This window comes from Myotis nattereri (assembly GCF_964212035.1).
Source record: "Myotis nattereri genome assembly, chromosome: 2".
NCBI lineage: Eukaryota > Metazoa > Chordata > Mammalia > Chiroptera > Vespertilionidae > Myotis > Myotis nattereri.
The window spans coordinates 25,018,708-25,025,930 of NC_138076.1; the positions used below are offsets into that span (position 1 = coordinate 25,018,708).

Sequence of the window (7,223 nt, forward strand, 5' to 3'; positions counted from 1 at the left end):
TTTGTTGTCCAAGATGATTGGCAGAGGTCCAGCCATTATCTCCATGCTTTTGGCAGGAAGAAGGAAAAATAGGGAATGCAAAAAAGCACACTTCCCAGCAGAATCATCTCCCTTCAATGAGCTTTTCTGAAAGGCCCCAGGGTCACCACTTTATATTTTATTAGTCACCCCTACCTAGCCTTAAGGGAATTTAGTAAAAGTAATCTTTTTGTTTGTTTGTTTTTTGAGAATATTTTCTCAAAGAAGAACATTCTAGTTCCTTCCAGTCCTATTAGAAAAAAAAAAAAAAAGGGTAGAATGGATATTGATTAGGCAATAGTTTTCCCCTTCACTACCCAATGACTGTGAGAACTATGTATAGAATACATTCACCACCTCCCTAAAAGAGTTTATTACACATTTTTAGCAAATTATTGTATCCAGCTCAATTTTCAGGATATCTAGCTGATATGAAGTTCTATCATATTCGATGTTTCTTCCTTTGAAACTCAAACTCAAAAGCAAGTTATCTTCTCCAAAACAACCATGATGGAGAAGAAGTGGGATAACTGCAATAAAAGCAAACACACAAAAAACAGGGAGATATTAGAATAAGTTTAATCAATTTATCAGCCACTGTTTTTATCACTGTTGTTTTTAGATCATGTTTTTGTTGTTTTCATATCATGTTTTTATTGTTTTTATATCATGTCTTTATTATTGTTATATCTGATATTGTTTATTTATTAATCAATTTATATTATTTTCATATACATTTTACTAATTTTCTTTCATCTCTGGTACTTCTATTATAGAGAAAAGGCAAATAGTGATATTAATATATTTCTTCTAATTAATTTCCTTTCAATGTGCAGGAATCCATGCACTGGGCAAATCCTAATATATGTAAAAACCCAGGGTCCTTAACAACCAAATGGATGACCCCCCAGCCCTCAGGCTCTGTGGCAGCAGCAACTGGTGAGCAGATAAAAGGGAGACCACTTGGTCCCTCCCCGTGGCCCACAGGCTCCCATTGATCAGGGGATGGTTAACAGGGAACCAGAGTGAGTGGCGTGAGGACTGGCCAGTAGTGGAAGGCAGGCCTCTTGGTCCCGCCTCCTGGCCCTCAGACTCCAATCAATCAGTGGCAGAGGTGGGTCGGAACTGGGGACTGGCTTTCTTAGCAGTCCTGTAGGTTCAGTCTCCAGAGAACAGGCCAGGCACCAACGGACCAGCGCCTCCGGCAAGATCCCAACAGCACTACCAGCCTCCTGGAACTTGGCCTCGGGCACTGTGGCTGCTTCCCCTCCCTAGATGCTCCACAAGGAAGAAAGGATACCGCCAGCAGCTCCAGGGGCAACCTGCAGTGACTGACTGCTCTCCCTGTGCATCCTCCAGGTCACTGGAGCCTGCCCCTGCCTGCCCCGCTGCAGATGAAGTGTGATCACTGCACACGGAAGGAATGTAGTAAAAAAGCAAAGACAGATGACCAAGAGAATGCCGCAGTCAATATCTGGAGTCCGGCTCAGGAGAACGGAGAGAAGGGAGAATTCCATAAGTTGGTTGATGCCAAGATATTTCCAAGTGACTGCCTGGCGTGTGACAGTTGTGTGGCCGCAGAGGAAGGAGTCCAAGTTTCTTAGCAGAACGCCAAGGACTTCTGTGTTCTGAACCTTAATAAGAAATGTGATACCTCACAGCAGAAGGTGCTGGCAGTGTCCGTGTGTCCTCAGTCTCTGCCTTATTTCGCTGCTAACCTCAGCCTCAGTGTCACTGATACATCCAGAAGGCTCTGCGGCTTTCTGAAATGCCTTGGGGCGCACTGTCTTTGACATGAAGATAGCTGTGGACTTCAGCATCCTGGAGAGTCAGAAGGAATTTGTGAGTCGGTACTGCCAGCACCATGAGGAAGAGCCCCGGCCACCCATGCTGACCTCTGCCTGCTGGGACCGATATGCAGAACGTGTGCTGGGTCACCCCATCACCCCCACTTCTGAACGGCCAAGTCTCCCCAGCAGATCATGGGCTCTCTGGTGAAGGATTACTTCTCCAGACGGCAGAACCTGTCCCCAGACAAGATTTTCCATGTCAATGTGGCCCAGTGTTATGATAAGAAACTGGAGGCCCTTTGAGAAGGTGTTCCCACAGCTTCTCATAGTTCCCAGGGTGCTGACTGCGTGTTAACCTCAGGCGAAATTGTCCAGATAATGGAGCAAAGTGACCTCGCCTCGAATGGCGCCACCATGGACACTCTGTTTGGAGACGTGGAGGAGAAGGAGGTGAGGCTCCACGAGGGTGCCAGCTCCGACGGGAACCTGGTACACATCTTCAGGCACATGGCCAAGGAGCTGTTCAGCAAGGATGTGGGAGTGCTCACCTACCACACCCTGAGGAACAAAGACTTCCAGGAGGTCAGCCTTGAAAGGGACGGAGAGGTTCTGCTATGCATTGAGGCTGCTATGGCTTTCAGAACATCCAGAAGTGGTCCTGAAGCTGTCAAGGGGCAAGTTCTCCTGTCACTTTGTGGAGGTTCGGGCCTGCGCTGGTCATGCCTAAGTGGCAGGAGCCAAGCCCAGGAGGATGACAGGCATGCAGAAGGGTACCATTGTGGCAGATGGAAGGCATCTACGCTGCCATCCCGGTGTGGCCCCCCGGAGACCAGCGCCCATGTGCAGGAGCTGTACCAGGAGTGGCTGGGGCGGGGAGGCGACTCCCCCTGGGCCCAGTCAGCCCTGCACACCACCTAGCAGGGCCCAGGGCAGCCTGCCAGGACATCAAGTGGTAAAGGTCCAGCAGACGCCCGGCCTGCAGGCCGCCTGAAGAGGGGTGTCAGACACGTGAAGGAAAGGCTTAGCATCTCTGTCATTTTTTTGGTTTTCAGAATTCCCTGCACCCCATCTGTTGGCACCCTTCCTCTGAGGGGTGCTGTCATCATCACATGGGTGCAACTGGAACATTGTATCTTGAGAGGATTACCCCAATGTACATATGCTTTGATGGTGAAAACTTCCCAAAGAAAAAGAATGGAGACAGACTACTGTCCTTTAGGCTTAAAAAAAACTCCAGAAGTGTCCTGTGAAGAGCTGAGACTTGGTTCTGTCCACACGCCTCAGAGAGATTAGGTGAGGGAATGGCTTGGGTTGGCCCTGACTTTGCCCACTATATGTTACTCTTGAAATGTTTTTGCCACAATGTGAATAAATTGTCACCTTTTGGAATAGTGCTTCATAGGAAAGTCTGCATTCCCAACTTTTCTTGAAACAGATCTATGTTCTGGAGCTGTGGCCACCGTCCTGAGATCAGGTCTGGTCAACCAGGTCTTGTTGCTGGGAATCAGGGGGCACTGGAGTGGAGGCGCGCCCCCCCACCTCACTGTGCTCTTTTACATTCAGGGATTGAACTGAACTTACTTTGGGGGAGGCCTGGTAAGGGTGACAGGTGTCACAGATGGAAGGATGGAGAATGGAAAGGCAGACACCCTGCTTGGTCCCTCCCTAGGTGGGGTCAGGCAGATGAAGGCCAGCCAGCCCGCCCCACAATTGGGTGAGATAGCATCCTCTGTGTCCACCTTTCACCCCGTGGGCCCGGCCACTCCCCTCAGCTCCAGGCAGCCCTCTGCATTCCACGACAGTGCACTCTGCCCTCACATGCTGCTCACCCTAAGTGTGAAGGAAGAGAGCAGTTGACCCACAGACAACTACACAGAAAGATAGGGCTCATGGCTGGTGAGTACAGTGGCAGTGGCAGGAGCCTCTCCTGCCTCCATGGCAGCACCAAGGAACAGTGAGCTAAGTGGTAAGGAGCATTGAGCAGGCGGGCAGTAAGGAGCGAGGGGTCCTGGACTGCGAGAGGGATTTCCAACTGTTGGCTTCGGAACGGGCCTAAGCTGGCAGGCAGACATCTCCTGAGGGGTCCTGGACTGAGAGAGGATGCAAGCTGAGCTGAGGGACACCCTCCCAGTGCAAAAATTTTGTGCACTGGGCCTCTAGTAGTAGTAATAATAATCCTATATAATAAAAGGGTAATATGCAAATTGACCCTAAAGGCGGAACAACCAGTAGCTATGACGTGCACTGACCACGAGGGGGCAGACTCTCAACGCAGGAGCTGCTCCGTGGTGGTCAGTGTGCTTCCACAGGGGGAGTGCCACTCAGCCAGAAGCTGGCTCATTGCTGGCCAACACAGGGGCGGTGACGGGAGCCTCTCCTGCCTCCGTGGCAGCGCTAAGGATGTCTGACTAACAGCTTAGGACATCCCCCAAGGGCTCCCGGGCTGCCAGAGAAATGTCTGACTGCCAGCTTAGGCCCGATCCTCCAGGGAGCGGGCCTAAGCCTTCAGTCAGACATTCCCCCGATGGGTCCCAGACTGCGAGAGGGTGCGGACCGGGCTGAGGGACCCCCCCCCACCACCATCCCGAGTGCATGAATTTTCATGCACCAGGCCTCTAGAATACTACTACTACTACTACTACTACTACTACTACTAATAATAATAATGATAGTACCAGCTTCTTCAGCTTCATTCCCATGTGTGTGGAACAAAAACATCCATTCAGAGATCAAATGTTCCCTCCTCTCTTTAATCCAATGTTGCAGAATTAATGTGGTGACTTCATTTAATAATGAATAAATTGGTCTCCTTAAAATTAAAAACAAAAACAAAAACTCTGCATTTGGAAAAGTGGAGAATGAGAAACACTGATTCACAGCAGTCATCAAATCCTTTTGTAAAATAACATCAAGAGCTCCTAGCCAGGTCAGTGGAGTATTTAATGAGTTAGTTACCAGGCAGCCTAAGTTCTGTTCCCTGGGAGGAACTCCCTTCTTCATCATTCCCTTCTGTTGTCCTCTGTCTTGAAGGCTACAACTCTTGTCAATCCTCATTGTCTGTCATGACCACATCCAAAGTAGATACTGGAAAGTACTTGCTTGGGGGGCTGCGTATCTCTCAGAATCCATTTGCTGCTGTGAAATTCTGGGGCCCAAGAACTGCTTTGAAGGTAGAAAAATCTTAGGCTGCTAATGGCCATGCTTAAGTTTATTATGATTATTATCTTGTTTCCTCTAAAGTGTACCACACTTCCAGTCTTCTTGCTTCTGTCTGTCTTATGCAAAGTAATAATAGGTTAAAGAGATCTTCTAAGCAGAAAGGGCCTCATCTTTTATTTACTGGCCCCTGTGCTCTGCTTAGCCTTGTTTTCTCAAATTAATGGTCACTTACTGGACTCATCTAAGACAATGTGCTCAGATCATAATGTAATGCCTTTAATCCTATATTTATCAGCAGGTTCCTAACATCCAATGAGAGAATATCAGTCTTATAAGGACAGCAATCTATCGTCACTACTTATAACTGATTCAGGTTGAGGCACAAAAGCATTTGGCTTTTCAACCCTGCAAGGCCTAAATTATGAGACTCCTATTCAACTCAGATTGCAGAGTGTAGGCAGGAATAACCCCCCCCCCCCCCCCCCCCCCGCTTTATAAACTGTTATTTCTCTCCATCTGTGCAGACAGTGTGGCTGGCTCTCATATGAGCTTCTTTCTCTCCTATAGGACTCTACAGAGAACAACAAGAGGCTAGCATATACCAAAAATTTTAATTTTTCTACCATTTTTTAACACTTCAATTTTGGTCAGCAGGTAATCTGATTTCCGAGGTACAGTAGGCAAGAGATTGACAAAATGTTTCCCCACTGTAGTAACAAAGACAATTACAATATCTGAATTCTTAATATCTGCCTCTCCATTTCCTCCATTCAGATAAGTTTCTACTGCCCTACTTTTAAGAACCAAAGAAGCAAAATCTGTATCAGTTAGAATTTATTTCAACCACGGATAGCAGAAAGCCAAAACATATGATCTAAACAAGTCAGAGGTTCATTTCTCTCTCACATAAAGGAACTAGGTGGTCTAGGATTGGTGTAGTAGCTCTACAGTTTTCCAGGGACTTGTTTGCTCCTACCATCATTCTCAAGGTGACCTCATTGTCCAAAATGTTTGCTCACTCTCCAGCCATCATGTTCAGATTGCAAGCAAGAGAAAGGAAAAAGGAGAAGGGGTGCTGAGCAAAAACTAAAGCCTACCAGCTGAGTCAGCTTGATTTGAAATTCTTTCCTTTGCTTCTTCCAGTGACTGTTGTATCACTTTCAGGGATGTCACCATATCTGTTACACTGCATGGGAGCCTGGGAAATGTAGTCCTTTAGCTGAGCATATAACCACTCAAAATAAAATTGGAAGAGAAAAAAGAATATTGGGCTGGAATATCAGTCTCTTCCACATTCTCCAGAAATCTGTGGTGCCCTGCCTTGTGCTACTAGGAGTATGACCAATGTCTCATTTGCAATATAGCTGATTGCCAAAAGACTTAAGCTAAATGTTTTATGGAGATAGGAGTAGGAAACAATGATTATAAGTCATCTACACCTTAATGCCAATAAATGTCATGTCATTTCCTGACAGTGATTCAGTATAAGAAGGAGGTGAAGGAGAGGCTATAATAAGGGCACCTGGCATTAGAGGAGAGGAGAGGAGAGGAAATGGACCCTGGAGACAATTTCATTAGTTTTTCTGGAATGGACAATCCCAGCTCCAGAATCTCTTGCAGGACTTCCCCCAGGGTCTCTGTTGCATTTGAATCACAGCCCAACTTTCCCTCCATCTCAATCTGCTTTATTTATTTATATTTACTTTATTTTATTTACTTTATTTTATTTTATTTTATTTTATTTTATTTTATTTTATTTTATCTCATGAAAGCATTTCTGTAGTAAACTTCCGCACACGAATCTGAGTCTTAGGGGAAAACTGACCTGCAACTGCCTGTGAGAAAGCAAAATAGAAAGTGCTTTTCGGGCCTTAGGCTGCCTGGTCCAGAGCCATCCATTTAATGGCAGTCCCTGGGGTTGATAGTAGCCTCTACTGATAATAGCTCCGGAGGCTACAGCTGACCTCCAAACTCCATTGTTCCCTTTAATAATCTATAAAGGTTGATTGAGACATTTGTGTACCAATTATATTTTTAACATGTATCATCTACTTGGGGAATTGATTTTATAATTTTACCTTATTAGAAAGATTATTGAAGCATTTTCTTTAAATGAAACCACCTTTAAAATCTAAATATCCTCTGCTTATAGAGAATTACAAACAATGCCCTGTACTCTATCTATGTTATAGATAACTTAAGATAATTCTTTTCATAAAATGTACCCCCTTGTTCACACTGAAGTTTATTAGCCTT

General features: G+C 46.0%; 1 pseudogene across 1 annotated transcript; it reads left to right on the forward strand.

Moving 5' to 3' along the window:
• Positions 1–1,412: 1,412 nt before the first annotated feature.
• Positions 1,413–2,726, forward strand: LOC308513661 (nuclear prelamin A recognition factor-like; annotated as a pseudogene). The gene has a single exon. The product of its transcript is annotated as a nuclear prelamin A recognition factor-like (transcript).
• Positions 2,727–7,223: the final 4,497 nt, after the last annotated feature.